Here is a 15,936-nt window from a genome sequence, read left to right on the forward strand (position 1 = left end):
GCCTCATTAGGGTTGGCAGAAGGAGTGATAGAACCTCTTTTGGTTCCACTTGAAGAGGAGCCGTCAAGGGACTTTCCCTTGGTACCCTTCGAAGGGCTCTTCCTCTTCTTCCCTTTACCTTTCCCGATAGCCAGAACATGAGCGTTGGTAGGAGTAGAAGTAGTAACAACCGATTTACCTTTAAGACCACTTTCGGCGGTCTTCAGAAGTCCTTGAAGTTTGTTGAGTGTAACTTCCTCCTTGTTCATGTGATATGTCATTCGGAATTGATCATAACACGAAGGTAAGGAGTGCAAAATGATCTCAATTGCCAACTCCTCGGGGAAGTTCACATTCAATTTCAGCAAACGGTCCACATACCTTTGCATTTTCTGCATGTGGCCCGTGATGGATTCACCATCCTTCATCCGGGTTGTTATCATGGAGGAGATGATTTCATACCGCTCTTGACGAGCACTCTGATGGTATCTGTCCATCAAGTCCTGGTGCATCTCAAAAGGGTAATAGTCCTCATATGACTTTTGGAGCTCGGTTGTCATCGTGACCAACATGATACATGGCACCTTAGTGACATCTCTCTCATGTGCTCAGAATTCAGCGACCTCCTTTGGAGTAGCAGACGACTCATCAAGTTCCTTAAGCTCTTTGTCGAGGACATATTCCTTGTCCTCATACCGAGTGACCATCCTGATGTTCCTGATCCAATCCATAAAGTTGGATCCATCGAAGATGACTCTCCCACAAAGGTTCATGAGAGAGAAGGAGCCGGTAGGGTTTGAGCCAGAAGCAGCATTGTTGGAAGACATCTGAAAAAGAAGAAGGACAAGTTTAGATTAGATATATAAAGATAGTCCTTAATAAGACACCCAAATGTAATATTAAGTCTAGGACCCAACACAATATTTTATAACTTAGAAGAGGGATGTCGTAATCCAAGCTATAAAATATTTGAAGGTAGGTGAATGACGATTCACCAAATTCCACCTTGAAAAACGAAATAAATTATTAGGTTTTAATTGGTTTTGAAACTCCTAGATACTTTTGAGATTCATTGAACTTTTCAATGGCATGTTTCAATCTTGAGTGTGCCCTTCAGGTTTTGTGACTTGGATGCTGAGGATCACAAAACAAGGTGTGAATTAACCATGCAAATTACTTGGTACTCTTAATGTTTATCACCTAACCGATGTGCCGGTTAACCACACGCGCTCCACCGATCTATGATAAACCTTAAGCCACCCTTTGCCTATCTTGTTAAGTCCAGGTTAGTGTGCCAGTTAACTACACACGCTCCACTAACGACTTAAGCAAAGTGCAAAGTGTAATTTCATGGATTAGCACTTTATTCACATTTTCCTAAAGTAACTAAGATTGGGAATTTATAAAACATTTAGTTACTTTATAACCATCATACTTTTAATGAGGATTTAAAGTCATTTTCTTACCCGTTCGGCTAACGACCCTCCACCAGTCAAGGAAGCGGTGGGTGAGAGTGGACACCCATTAAGCTGTCATTTTATAGGCAACAACCTTATACCCCCTTATAGATCGGCTTCATGAATGAGGCCTACTAACGGTAAAACGACTTGTTCTTATACATATACATATATATATATATATATATATATATATATACACATACATATATATATATATATATATATATATATATATATATATATATATATTATTAACTTATAATATTATAAAGTATAAGGGTTGAATTTTAACTTTTAAAATTCTAGGGGTTGGAACTAAAGTTTTTAAGGTGACTTTACATGTTCCAAAACTTGAGGGCAAGTTTTGTAACTTTCAAAACTTTTCAACTTTAATAACTTATGAGTTAATGGTTTATTAAAATGAGAGGCTTTTCATTTTATGTAACCTATGTGTTCATTAATGGACTTTAAAAGAAAGACTTTTGGTAATCCATAACTTGAGGACAAATTATGGATTCCATTAAAACACATCAAGATCAAGAATTAAACTAACAAAATAATTCCTATGATCTTCTAAACTCATAAGTATATGAACATTCATATCAACAATTTCAAGAATCATATAAACACATATAAAGCTTGAAATTTTGATAATAACCTTTGAAATTGGATTAGCATAATCATTACCACATTAAAAACAGGCTTTAAGGTTCAAAAAACAGTTTAGGGTAATGATCCTCATCCAATACCAAGCAAAACCCCAAAATTCTGCATACAAGGGCATCATCACGTCGTGGTAAAGACTGTCATGTCGTAGTGAGCAGTCAGATGCAAAAAAAATGCAGAATTTCAACTTTTGAAAAAACATGTAGCATCAAGTATCAAGAAAACAAGCCTAGGCTTTGATACCACTGAAGGGTTTTGAGCATTCTAACACTCCTAAGGTGTACATGCAACCCTATAAACCTTGGATCTATGTTTTACTAAGATACATGCAAATTAGATTTTCCAAGGTTCTTAACCTAACTATCATGGTATGGGGAACTTTGAAACATAAAAGCTAGTAGAAGAACATACCTTTCTTGTTGCTTGGATTCCTTGAGAACCTTGTGAGCCTAGCACCTCAAGTGTGATGCCTAAAATGTTTCACACAACACCACAACTCTTGGTATAACTTTAAGAGAAGTACACTATCACTCAAAATCGGCTAGTCCTCTTCTTCTACACATAGTACCGATTTTGGTAGCCCATGGGGTCCTTTTATAGTTGTGTCAGAAGTAGGGTTACACCATGTAAACCCTAATTGACATGGCTTTTCATATTCCATGATCCATGGGTTTATAACTTCCATGGAGCATCCATGGAGCACCTTATGGATTTAGCCCAATCCAATAAACCATGGATCATTAGACCACTATAAAAGAATGGATGATTTACACAATCAACCCCATATATTTAATTAGTCTCCTTTTTGATAACCAAATTAATTCTAAATTAATTCTTGATCAAAACTAATTAAATAATATTATTAATATATTAGAACTTATAATATATTAATAAACCATAAGTGTCTTTTCTCTCATTTAATCTATCCAAGTGTTGCAATGCCATGCAACCCAAATGGACCATGCCAACCGGGTCAAGTACATTCCAGAAATAGTTATGAACTTAGACACCTAATCCAACAATAACATGGTTTATCGAGAGGTGCCTAACCTATCGGAAGGTCAAGGTTGAACATCAGAGACCATATGGTAAGTTTCAACCTTTAGAGGTCCCTGTGTGGAAATGGGAGTGATCACCATTGACTTTATCACCAAGTTACCGACGAAAACCAAGGGACTTGATGCAATTTGGGTTATTGTGGATCGTTTGACCAAGAGTACCCACTTCCTTGCTATTCGGGAGAGCTCGTCGGCCGAGAAATTGGTTGACATCTATATTCGAGAGGTTGTGGCTCGCCATGGGGTGCCTACTTATATAGTATCAGATCGAGACGTTCGGTTTACTTCCAGGTTTTGGAAGAGGTTCCAAAAGGAGTTGGGAACCAGACTGCATTTCAGTACGGCATACCATTCGCAGATAGATGGCCAGAGTGAGAGGATTATTCAGGCTCTCGAAGATATGTTAATAGCATGTATCAATGATTTTGGTGGGAGTTGGGACTCCTACATTCCTTTGGCTAAGTTTTCCTACAACAACAACTATCATGTCAGCATTGGTATGCCTCCCTACGAGATTGTTTATGGAGGGAAATATCGAACCTCGGTATCTTGGGGGGAAGTCGGGTGCGATTCGATCTTTTTTTATCGTTATCATTTAGCAGGGATTTTCATGTTATCCTGGGATCATTGGATTGACCTCTGGAAGTCGCCATCGCCGATGACCGCATGATTTCATCCTCGGATGTTTATCGTGACTATATGTTGGAGATTTTTGGTGTGGCATTTTCGATATACCTTATTCCTATTCCGATAAGATACATATGTGTGATCGCGTGTATGGATTGGTTGAGCCGGTTCGGAGAATTGATCGACTGTGAGTGTCAGTTAGTGGTACTTCATACCCTAAGTGGGGCGAACTGACTATCTATGGGGAGGTAACTAGAGTTGGTTCAACCTTTCTGCTCGGCCGCCAGGGCTAGGCAGTATCTTCAGCGTGGATGCTCGAGTTACCTTGCATGTATGGTTGACACTCTAGAAGAGAAGAATAAGTCAGTTTTCGATGTCCTTGTGGTGAGGGAATTTCCTGATGTTTTTCCGAATGATCTACCAGGCGTGCCTCCTAAGAGGCAGGTGGAGTTTAGGATCGACTTGATCCCTGGTGCTGCCTCGATTGCTAAGGTGCCATATCGCCTTGCGTCGCCTGAGATGCAAGAATTGTCTTCACAACTCCAGAAGTTTTCGGGCAAGGGATTTATTCGGCCTAGCAACTCGCCATGGGGAGACCTGATTCTTTTTTTCAAGAAGAAGGATGGTTCACACCAGATGTGCATTGGTTGCTGGGAGTTGAACAAGTTGACGGTGAAGAACTGTCACCACTACCGAGGATTGATGACCTTTTTCACCAGTTGCAAGGTGCATCTTGGTTCTCCAAGATCGATTTGTGGTCAGAATACCATCAGATGAGAGTTAGGGAGGATGACATTCAGAAGATGACTTTTCGTACTCGTTATGGTCATTACGAGTTTATGGTGATGCCCTTTGGGATCACCAATGCACCGACGACGTTCATGGATCTCATGAACCGGGAGTGCAGACCGATATTGGATCGTTTAATGATCGTTTTATTAATGATATCTTGGTCTATTCTACGACCAAGGAACAGCATGAGGAGCACATTCGCGAGATTCTTAGGGTTCTACGGATAGAGAGGTTGTACGCCAAGTTCTCCAAGTGCGAATTTTGGTGCGCGAGGTTCGGTTTCTGGGGCACCTCGTCAACCAGAACGGTATTTTGGTCGATCCAGCCAAGATTGAGACGGTGATTCATGGGGAGGTCCCGAGATCCACATCCAAGATATGGAGTTTCCTTGGGTTGGTTGGGTACTACAAAAGATTTATTTGAGATTTCTCCACGATTGCAGTTCCTCTTACCAGGTGTACCAGGAAGGATGTCACTTTTCGTTGGGTGCTTAAGAATCAAGTGGCTTATGAGACCCTACGGAAAAGGTTATGTGAGACGTCGGTTCTAGCACTCCTTGAGGGAGTTGATGACTTCGTGGTATATTGTGACGCATCTATCTTAGGCATGGGGGATGTTTTGATGCATAAGGGTCATGTGAAAGCTTATGCTTCGAGGCAGCTGAAGTCTCATGAGGAGAATTATCCTACTCACGATCTTGAGTTGGGGCAGTGGTTTTCTCCCTCAAGATTTGGCTTCATTATCTATATGGGCTCCGTTGTACTATCTACATGGATCACAAGAGTTTAATGTAATTCCTGGATCAGCCAAATCTGAATATGAGGCAGCAGCACAGGTGGCTTGATGTGGTTAAGGATTACGACTGCGAGATTTTATATAACCCGAGGAAGGCCAATGTAGTGGTCGATGCTTTGAGCTGCAATATGGTTGGTACTCCCATTCGAGACCTATGTTTGAGGATGACCATCATTTCACCATTTCTAGATATGATCCAAAAGGCTCATGCTAAGGGATTCAAGAGGGAGCACTGGAAGAAGAGAAGATCAAAGGTCGGATTGATAGCTTCATCAACGACAGTCGTGGGCTTTTGACCTAGTGTGGGCGGGTTTGGGTACCAGTTTCAAAAGGGAATCCGCCATATATTGTTAGAGGAGACGCATAAGTCTAGGTTCTCGATTCATCCTGGAGCCACAAAAATATACTGATACTTGATACTTAGTTATTGGTGGCCCTGCATGAAGAGGGAGATAACTGAAGGGTTTTGAGCATTCTAACACTCCTAAGGTGTACATGCAACCCTAGAAACCTTGGATCTATGTTTTACTAAGATACATGCAAATTTGGTTTTCCAAGGTTCTTAACCTAACTAGCATGGCATGGGGAACTTTGAAACATAAAAGCTAGTAGAAGAACATACCTTTCTTGTTGCTTGGATTCCTTGAGAACCTTGTGAGCCTAACACCTCAAGTGTGATGCCTCAAATGTTTCACACAACACCAGAACTCTTGGAATAACTTTGAGAGAAGTACACTATCACTCAAAATCAACTAGCCCTCTTGTTCTACACATAGTATCGATTTTGGTAGCCCATGGGGTCCTTTTATAGTTGTGTCACAAGTAGGGTTACACCATGTAAACCCTAATTAACATGGCTTTTCATATTCCATGATTCATGGGTTTATAACCTCCATGGAGCATCCATGGAGCACCTTATGGATTTAGCCCAATCCAATAAACCATGGATCATTAGCCCACTATAAAAGAATGGATGATTTACACAATCAACCCCATATATTTAATTAGTCTCCTTTTTGATCACCAAATTAATTCTTGATCAAAACTAATTAAATAATATTATTAATATATTAGAACTTATAATATATTAATAAACCATAAGTGTATTTTCTCTCATTTAGTCTATCCAAGTGTTGCAATGCCATGCAACCCAAATGGACCATGCCAACCGGGTCAAGTACATTCCAGAAATAGTTATGAACTTAGACACCTAATCCAACAATAACATGGTTTATCGAGAGGTGCCTAACCTGTCGGAAGGTCAAGGTTGAACATCAGAGACCACATGGTAAGTTTCAACCTTTAAAGGTCCCTGTGTGGAAATGGGAGTGATCACCATGGACTTTATCACCAAGTTACCGAGGAAAACCAAGGGACTTGATGCTATTTGGGTTATTGTGGATCGTTTGACCAAGAGTGCCCACTTCCTTGCTATTCGGGAGAGCTCGTCGGCCGAGAAATTGGTTGACATCTATATTCGAGAGGTTGTGGCTAGCCATGGGGTGCCTACTTATATAGTATCAGATCGAGACGTTCGGGTTACTTCCAGGTTTTGGAAGAGGTTCCAAAAGGAGTTGGGAACCAGATTGCATTTCAGTACGACATACCATTCGCAGATAGATGGCCAGAGTGAGAGGATTATTCAGGCTCTCGAAGATATGTTAATAGCCTTTATCAATGATTTTGGTGGGAGTTAGGACTCCTACATTCCTTTGGCTGAGTTTTCCTACAACAACAACTATCATGTCAGCATTGGTATGTCTCCCTACGAGATTCTTTACGGGGGGAAATATCGAACCTCAGTATCTTGGGGGGAAGTTGGGCAAAGAATCATGGGGAACATGGAGGTGGTGCTCAAGACGACTGAGCTTATTCAGTAGGTTAGACAGAGATTGTTGACAACTCAAAGCCAACAGGAGAGCTATGCGAACCGACACCGTTTAGAGATGGAGATCCAGGTCAGGGATTTGGTACTTCTGAAAGTATCCTCTTGGAAGGGTATCATTTGTTTCACATAGCGGGGAAAGCGAAGCCCCAGGTTTAACAGTCTGTTCCAAGTTATGGCTAGAGTGGGCAAAGTAGTCTACCTATTGGATCTACAAGAGGAACTCAAACAGATCCACAACATTTTCCATGTTTCACAATTGAAGAAATGTGTGACCGAAGAGTCCGTTGTTGTCCATTTGGATGATATTCATGTTGATGATCGTCTGAGTTATATTGAGCGACCGGTGATGATTCTTGATAGGAAGATGAACGCCTTGCACATCAAGATGGTGCCCTTAGTCAAGGTACAGTGGCAACACCGGAAGGGTTCAAAGTGGACTTGGGAGCCCAAGGCAGAGATGCACGAGGACTACCCGAATTTGTTTTCAGCTGAGGATGTCGAGGGCGAAATCTAGTTCAAGTGGGGGAGAATTGTAACATATGTTTAAGGTAAATAATTCATTTATGTTTTTGGCAATTAAAAGAAGTAAAATTTGGGTTTTAGGATGGCCACGACGTGGTGAAGGATACACCACGACGTGGTTGTGGCCTTATGAAACGCACATCATTTTTATGCACCATGACGTGGGGCCGCTAGAGTGCAAAACCTAATTTCATGGGTTTTGGGACTTATTTAAGGGATGTGATGGCTAGGGTTTTCACATCCTCAACCTCCATCACCCCCTATCAGCCTTGAAGAAACCCTAATCTCCATTTTTGATCCTGTAAGATCTTTGTGGTGATTTTTAGCCTCTTGAAGAAGAAGAAGAAGAAGGTGTTTTGGTGCATTGTTCCAGCAAGCAAACCTCTTCCTCATCATCTTGTGTAGCTTTTGGACCCTTGTAAGTCCTCAAGCTTCTAGCTTTTGTGTCCAAGCATGCTAGATCTTTATTTTTGTCCATTTTCCTCCATGTTTGAGGTGGTTGGAGTGTGAGGATTTCATAAAGTTGGCAACTTTATGAGTCCTTGAGGCTCCTTTGTGGCCTCTTGTCCCAGATATGGAAAGTTATGAGTTGCATGCATGAGATCTTAATCTCATTTTCACCATTTTTACCTAGTTTGAGCTCAAGACATGCATCGGACATGCGTGTCTATAAAGTAGTGATTTTTATGGAGTATTTAAAGTAATAAAGCCCTCTGGAAAGTGCCAATGAGTGGCTTGAAGGATTAAGGGCCTAATACATTAAGACTGATATGTGCAGCACCCATGACGTGACAGGTTTATTCCCACGACGTAGTGATAAACAGTCCTCGCGACTGTTTTGTCTCAACATTGCCACAACATAGCCTTTAGGTGTCCACGACATCGGGGTTAGCGGGGGCTGACTTTGCATTGACTTTAACCGTTGAATTTGGTCAACTTTAAGGTTTTAGGGTGTTGACTAACAGGGTACTCATATACTGTGTTTAGGTGTCTTGTAGTACCGGTCTCCTCTATCAAAGAGTTATTGTGTTATCTTGTTGTTTGCGAGGTGAGTCTTCTCACTATATTACCTATGTCAAAGTAGGATGCATGCTTGACTAGCTGACTCTTATTTTTTTTATTGTTGTTATATGTGTTTATTGAGTTTCTGATAACTCCAGAACTGCTTATAGTCTACAGGGTTGCTGATAACCCGTAGGGCTGCTGTGAGCCCATAGGACTGTTGATAGTCCTCAAGACTGCTGATAGTCTCAGGGTTGCTGATAACTCATAATTGTTGATCTAAATGTGTTTCAGCTAGTTCAGATGATCGTGGGAAGGCGAAGGCTTGATTGTACACTTATATCGTCAGTTTTGTGATTTTGCATTTTATGATACTCTGATTTTTGGGATGACTGTATTTTGATACTTATGGTTTTTGACTTGGCTTTTTCCTGGAAACAATGATTTTACTTAATTTAAAAATGAAAATTTTGGTTGTGAAATTGGGACGTTACAATTCAGGGGCATGAATAATTTTATGTTGTTTGGTAAGGTTGTTGAACGGGAAAAATTATCATTTTAACTTCCTAACAAATACAAAAACTGTTGGATTAGGTGTCTAAGCTCATAACTATAATTGGTATATGCTTGAATTGATAGTATCACAGTCCTTTTGGGTTGCCCTCAAGACTAGCAACTAGGAAGGATGATTTTGGAGAAAGAGGTTGATTTATTAATTTGATTAATAAATTGAATTAAGTAATTTATTAATATATTATGAGAATAATATATTAATTAGAAATTTTAATAATTAATTAATATTTAATCAGAAATAAATTTAGAATTAATTTTGGGATTAAAAGAATTAATTAAAAGTGCAGGGACTAAATTGCAATTGTTCAATAGTTGAGCAAGAGGTATTCTAGAACCCTCCATAGGCATGGATGGTTTTGACATGCCCTAGGATTTCTAGAATAGTCCTTACTGGATAATCAGGAAAGCGGATAATTACCCGGTTTAAGATTATCTTGGACTTGGGCTTATCTAGGGTTTCCTGACTACGCTATATAAAGGGGTTAAACCCTATGGATTTCGGCCACTTCTTCCTATAGAACCCCAGGCAAAAATTTGCCTCCTCTCTCCTTCTCCACAATCTCCTTCAATTGCTAATGTTGGGTGTGAGCCATTAGAGGTGTGACATTTGTGACACTTGTTCTCAAAGCTTCAACAACATCAAGGAATTGGATTGTTATTGCTATATAACAATCGAAGGTATGTTTTGTAACCCTAACTATGTGATTTTGATTATATACTAGTTTTCTATGGTTTATAAATTGTTGTTCACATGGTATGTTTAATTAGAGAAAACGTAGATCAATTTAAGATTGCATGCACACATAGGATTGTTTGTATTGCTCAAAACCCATTAGTGGTATCAGAGCGTAGGTTTAGTTTTCTATTGAATTGATATTAATGTGAACTTTAAAAAGGAGGTGTAAACAGAATCGTCATTCTGCTCATCCAACACGTCGTGGAGTTCTTCCAACACGGTGTGTTGATTTGCGTTTTTCGACCCAACACGATGTGGTGATTGCTCACCACGGCGTGTTGTGCTGTCAGATCCTAAAAATTTGATTTTTCAATTATGGATTGATTAGGATAATTACCTTAATATTCTTTTAATTGGATAAAACTGAATATTTTAAAAATGAATTTTGATATCCTTATCTTGAATTCATGATTGGTTTTATTTTTAATTTAATTAATTGAAAATTAACTTTGAAATTTTAAAATACAACCTAGTATTTTTGAAAAGTTTTAAAAATACACCATTATATTATATGTAACATTAGAAGTCTAATATATATATATATATATATATATATATATATATATAAAAGACAAGTCAGTCGAACCGCTAGTACGTCTCATTCACGAAGTCGATCTATAAGAGGAGTTTAAGGAAGCGGCCTATAAAATGACCGACATTGGGTATCCACTCTTACCCACCGCTCCCTTGATTGGTGGAGGGTCGTTAGCCGAACGGGTTTGATAGGACACTTAATCCTCATTAATAAGTATAATGATCTATAAACTAACTAAATACATTTTATAAAATTCCCAATCTTAGTTACTTTAGAAAAAAAAATGTGAATTTGTATGCTAACCTATGAAATTGCACATTGCACCTTATTAGTCGTTAGTGGAGCATGTGTGGTTAACCAACACACTAATATGGACTAATGATGTTGGAAATGGGTATCTCGTAGATTATCATTGATTAATGGAGCGCGTATGGTTAACCGACACATTAAAATGAGATGATGAATGACAACGAGAGTACCTAGCTAATTTGCATGGTTATTCACATCTTGTTTGTGATCCTTGGTATCCTAGTCACAAATGGAAGATCATAATCGAGATTAAACATGCCATTGAAAAGTTCAATGATTCTCAAAAGGATCTAGGAATTTCATTTAAAAACTAAATTCGTTAAAATTTTGTTTTCGATGGTGAAATTGGTAAATCGTCATTTACCTACCTTTATATAATTTGCAATTAGATTACAGCATCCCTTTTCTAAGTTGTAAATTATTTAGTTGGATCCTAGCCTTGATATTTCATTTGGGTGTTATATTGAGGAATTTTTCTTATCTAACAAAAACTTTCTTTTCTACTCGTGAAGATGTCTACTCCTATTGATGCTTCTAGTTCCTCCTCCTCCAACAACAACTTCTCTCTTTTGAACATTTGCGCAAAGGTGCAACTGGATGACACCAACTACAATGATTGGATACACAATATCAAAATGGCGCTCCGTTTTGAGGATAAAGAATATGTCCTCGAAAATCCACTCGATGAGATCGATAAAACGAAGGCCACTCCTGAAGAGATAGTTGCCTATGAAAAATACTACAATGATGCAACAAAAGTTTCTTGCATCATGGTGGCTACAATGACCCCATAATTATAGAGACATTATGAGGATTACTAGCCGTACGAGATGAACAAGGACCTTATGGAAAAGTTCCATAAGCGAGCTCGTCAAGAAAAGTACTAGGTGGTAAAGTCCCTCATGGCGTGCAAGATGAAGGATGGTGAATCTGTAAGCAACCACGTTTCACGAATGCAAAGATACGTGGATAGACTCATCAAACTAAATGTAAATTTTGATGAAGAGTTGGTAATCGACATAGTGTTGAACTCCTTGCCAAGTTATTATGATTAGTTCATTTTGACCTATCATTTGAACAACAATGAAACTACTTAGTCACAATTACACAACCTCCAGCGAACAGCTGAAGCAGGAATTAAGGGAAAAAGTGTTGCCTCCTCGCATGTTGTTGCTCCTGTTTTGGCCATTGGTCAAGGGAAGTGGATAAAGAGGCAAGGTCCTCCCAAGCTGAACTAGAAGGGAAAGTCTCAAGTTGGGTCTTCTAGTAGTGGACCTAAAGGAAAGTCCAGTTCCGTAGCTCCCCCTGTTTCCGACCCAAAGGAAGCCATTTGCTTTTACTGCAACGACAAAGGGCTTGGAAACGAAGTTGCCCAAAATACTTGCAAGATATCAAGGATGGCAAGGTGAAGTCAACCTCGGCAGGTATTTACACTATCTTATTTAAAAACTCATAATATTCTCATTCTTAGGTCCTTGATACAGGATGTGGTTTTCACATTTATTCTGATTTGCAGGGGCTAAGAAAAAGTGAGGATGTGGAGTATGGGAGAATGAACTTGGTCATGGGCAATAGGAGATCGTCACCTGTTACCAAGATTGGAGTTTATAACTTAGTGCTTAGTAGTGGATTATGTTTAGATTTGAATAATTGTTGCTACTCGTCAGAGATGACACGAAACATCATTTCATTTCATGCTTTATGTAAACAAGGTTTTAGATATTCTTTTGATAATGAGAATGGATCTATTTATGCTTATAAAAATGGTGTATTTTATTTTGAAGCTTTACCTTGTGATGGTGTGTATGAAACTGTGATGGTTGTAGACAATTTAGGTAATAGTGTTTTACAAATTGATTCGTCTAATGGTTTAGACAAAGCATACTTGTGGCATTGTCATCTTGGACATGTTAATAAGAAACGCATGGACCAACTCCAAAAGGATGGATTGTTGGAATCATTTGACTTAAGGTCAGATGATACATGCGAGTCTTGTTTACTTGGAAAGATGACAAAATCACCTTTCACTGGTTTTTGTGAAAGAGGTGAAGGATTGTTGGGTCTCATACACACAGATGTGTGTGGGCCCTTCAGATCCACCACAAGGGATGCAAATCGATTCTATGTGACTTTCACTGATGATTATAGCAGATATGGCTATATCTACTTAATCAAGCACAAGTCAGAAACCTTTGAAAAGTTCAAAGAATTTAAACAAGAAGTCGAGAATCAACTGGGCAGGAAGATAAAGATGCTTAGATCCGATAGAGGTGGCGAGTATCTTAGTATCGAGTTCCACGACTACCTCAAGGAATGTAGAATAGTTTCACAATTAACTCCTCCTAGAACACCACAACTTAATGGTGTGGTTGAGAGGCGTAATCGAACCTTGTTAGACATGGTTCGTTCCATGATGAGTCGAGCTTCACTTCCAATCTCTTTCTGGGTGTATGCCTTAGAGACTTTCGCCCACATTCTTAATCTTGTCCCAACAAAGAAGGTTTCCAAAACACCTCGCAAGATGTGGACAGGGAAAGTTCCCTCATTAGCACATATCAAGGTTTGGGGTTGTGAAGCTTTCGTTAGACGAGAGACTCACGACAAGCTCGAACCTCGAAGTGAGAGATGTATTTTCATCGGCTACTCACAAAAGTCCTTTGTATATTTGTTCTACAGGCCTAGTGAGAACATGGTCTTCGTAGCACGAATGGGAGTTTTTCGCAAGAGAGAGCTCATATGCAAAGATGATAGTGGGAGTACAATTGATCTTGAATAAATTCAAGATTCAAACGATGAAGGAACCTCTAATACTAGCACTCAACCTACCGAAGAAATTCTAGTCGAACCAATTTACGAGTCATTACCTCTTAGACGTTCTAGTAGGGTTAACGTTTCGCCTGTGTTGTATGGTTTCCATATAACGACAGAAGGCGATACGTTTATCAGTGATAACATACTGGTAAATTTGGATGAACCTGTTAACTACAAGGAAGCAATGGTGGGCCTTGAGTCTGCCAAGTGGAAAGAGGCAATGGACAACGAGTTCAAGTTCATGTATGACAACCAAGTTTGGAATTTGGTTGACAATGTACCAGGTCGTAAGACAGTTGGGTGCAAATGGATCTTCAAGAAGAAGACCGACATGGATGGAAAGGTGCACACTTTCAAAGCTTAACTGGTTGCGAAGGGCTTTACTCAAACCCCAAGGGTTGACTATGATGAGACCTTCTCGTCAGTTGCTAAGATTAAATCTATTAGGGTGACGCTAGCCATAGCTGCGTTTCATGAATATGAAATCTGGCAGATGCATGTCAAAACCGCTTTCCTTAATGGTAAGTTGGCTGAAGATGTTTACATGAGTCCGCCAGAGGGTTTTGTGGATGCTAAGTACCCCAATAGAGTGTGTAAGCTTGAGAAATCAATCTATGGATTGAAACAAGCTTCTCGCAGATGGAATCTTTGCTTTGACAAGAAAGTTAAAGAGTTTGGCTTCTCTATAAGTGAAGATGAATCTTGTGTATATGTCAAAGCTAGTGGGAGTATAATAACCTTCCTGGTATCGTATGTTGATGACATACTTATCATAGGAAACAACATTACAACCTTGCAAGAAGTTAAGTCTTGGCTTGGAAAGTGTTTCGCTATGAAGGATCTGGGAGAGGCTGCTTATATTCTAGGGATAAGGATTTTGAGAGACAGGAGTAAAAGGCTAATTGGACTTAGTTAAAGTGTATACTTGGATAAAGTACTAAAATTTTTTAGTATGGAGAATTCCAAGAAGGGAGAATTGCGAATACAGAGTAATACCAAACTGAGTAAGACTCAGAGTCCGAGTACCGATGCAGAGATAGCAGAAATGAGTAGAGTTCCATATGCTTCCGCCGTTTGATCTATCATGTATGTTATGACATGTACTCGCCCTGATGTGGCTTTCGCTTTTAGCATGGTTAGTCGTTATCAGGGGAATCCAGGTAGAGCTCATTGGATAGCGGTCAAGACTATTCTTAAGTATCTACGAAGAACCAAGGACTGGGTCTTTGTGCTTGGTGGCAGTGGCAACTTGAGGGTAACCGGGTATAGTGATGCCAGCTTTCAAACAGACAGAGATAACTTTCGTTCTCAATCTGGCTGGGTGTTTACCCTTAACGGAGGAGCGATAACCTAGAAAAGTTCCAAACAAGAGACAATGGCTGATTCTACCTGTGGATCAGAGTACATAGCAGCAAGCGAAGCATCGAAGGAGGCTATATGGTTGAAGAACTTCATCGGAGACCTTGGAGTTGCTTCCGGCCATCAAAGAGCCAATGGAGATTTTATGTGATAATGAAGGGGCGGTTGCCTTGACAAAGGAACCGAGAGATCATGGAAGATGTAGGCATATCGAAAGAAAATACCACTTCATTAGACATAGAGTAGAAGAATGACACCTCGTCGTGAAGAGGGTATCATCAGAAGATAATCAGGGTCTAAGTAGGGTTAAGCACTTTCAGCATGCAAGGAGCATTGGTTTGAAAGATGATGTTAGTTTTAGTAGTTAGATAAATATTTAGAAACTTGTAACAAAATAAATGTAATTAACATTTGATGAATAATTAATGGAGAATTAGTTATGAGTATTGTTTACTATCTTTTGTCAATTGTTTATTATTGTGGTTCATTTTGCATGTTTTACTTCCCGAATAATTGGATTATTCAAAACATCCACAGTCGATCATACTTTTGAAAGTAAGTAGTGAATCAAGACTATCATGATTCATATTGTAGATGGTCTAAAGGGTTTTAGACATAGCAATGGTTTGCTGCAACATTCATGAGTACTTGAAATAGAGATTTAAGTATTGGATTAACCCACGCTCAGGGAATTACTTCATGGAATTTATCACGAGTAATTCTGAGACGATAATATCTTATAATCTTTAAATGGAAATATATGAGTTGGTGTTTACGAGTTGGTTGTGCATTGATAATGCGTAAACGCATCAGTAACTTGATGT

The sequence above is a fragment of the Lactuca virosa genome, chromosome 7 (assembly GCF_052849685.1).
Source record: "Lactuca virosa cultivar CGN04683 chromosome 7, Lactuca_virosa_CGN04683_v6, whole genome shotgun sequence".
NCBI classification, from domain to species: Eukaryota; Viridiplantae; Streptophyta; class Magnoliopsida; order Asterales; family Asteraceae; genus Lactuca; species Lactuca virosa.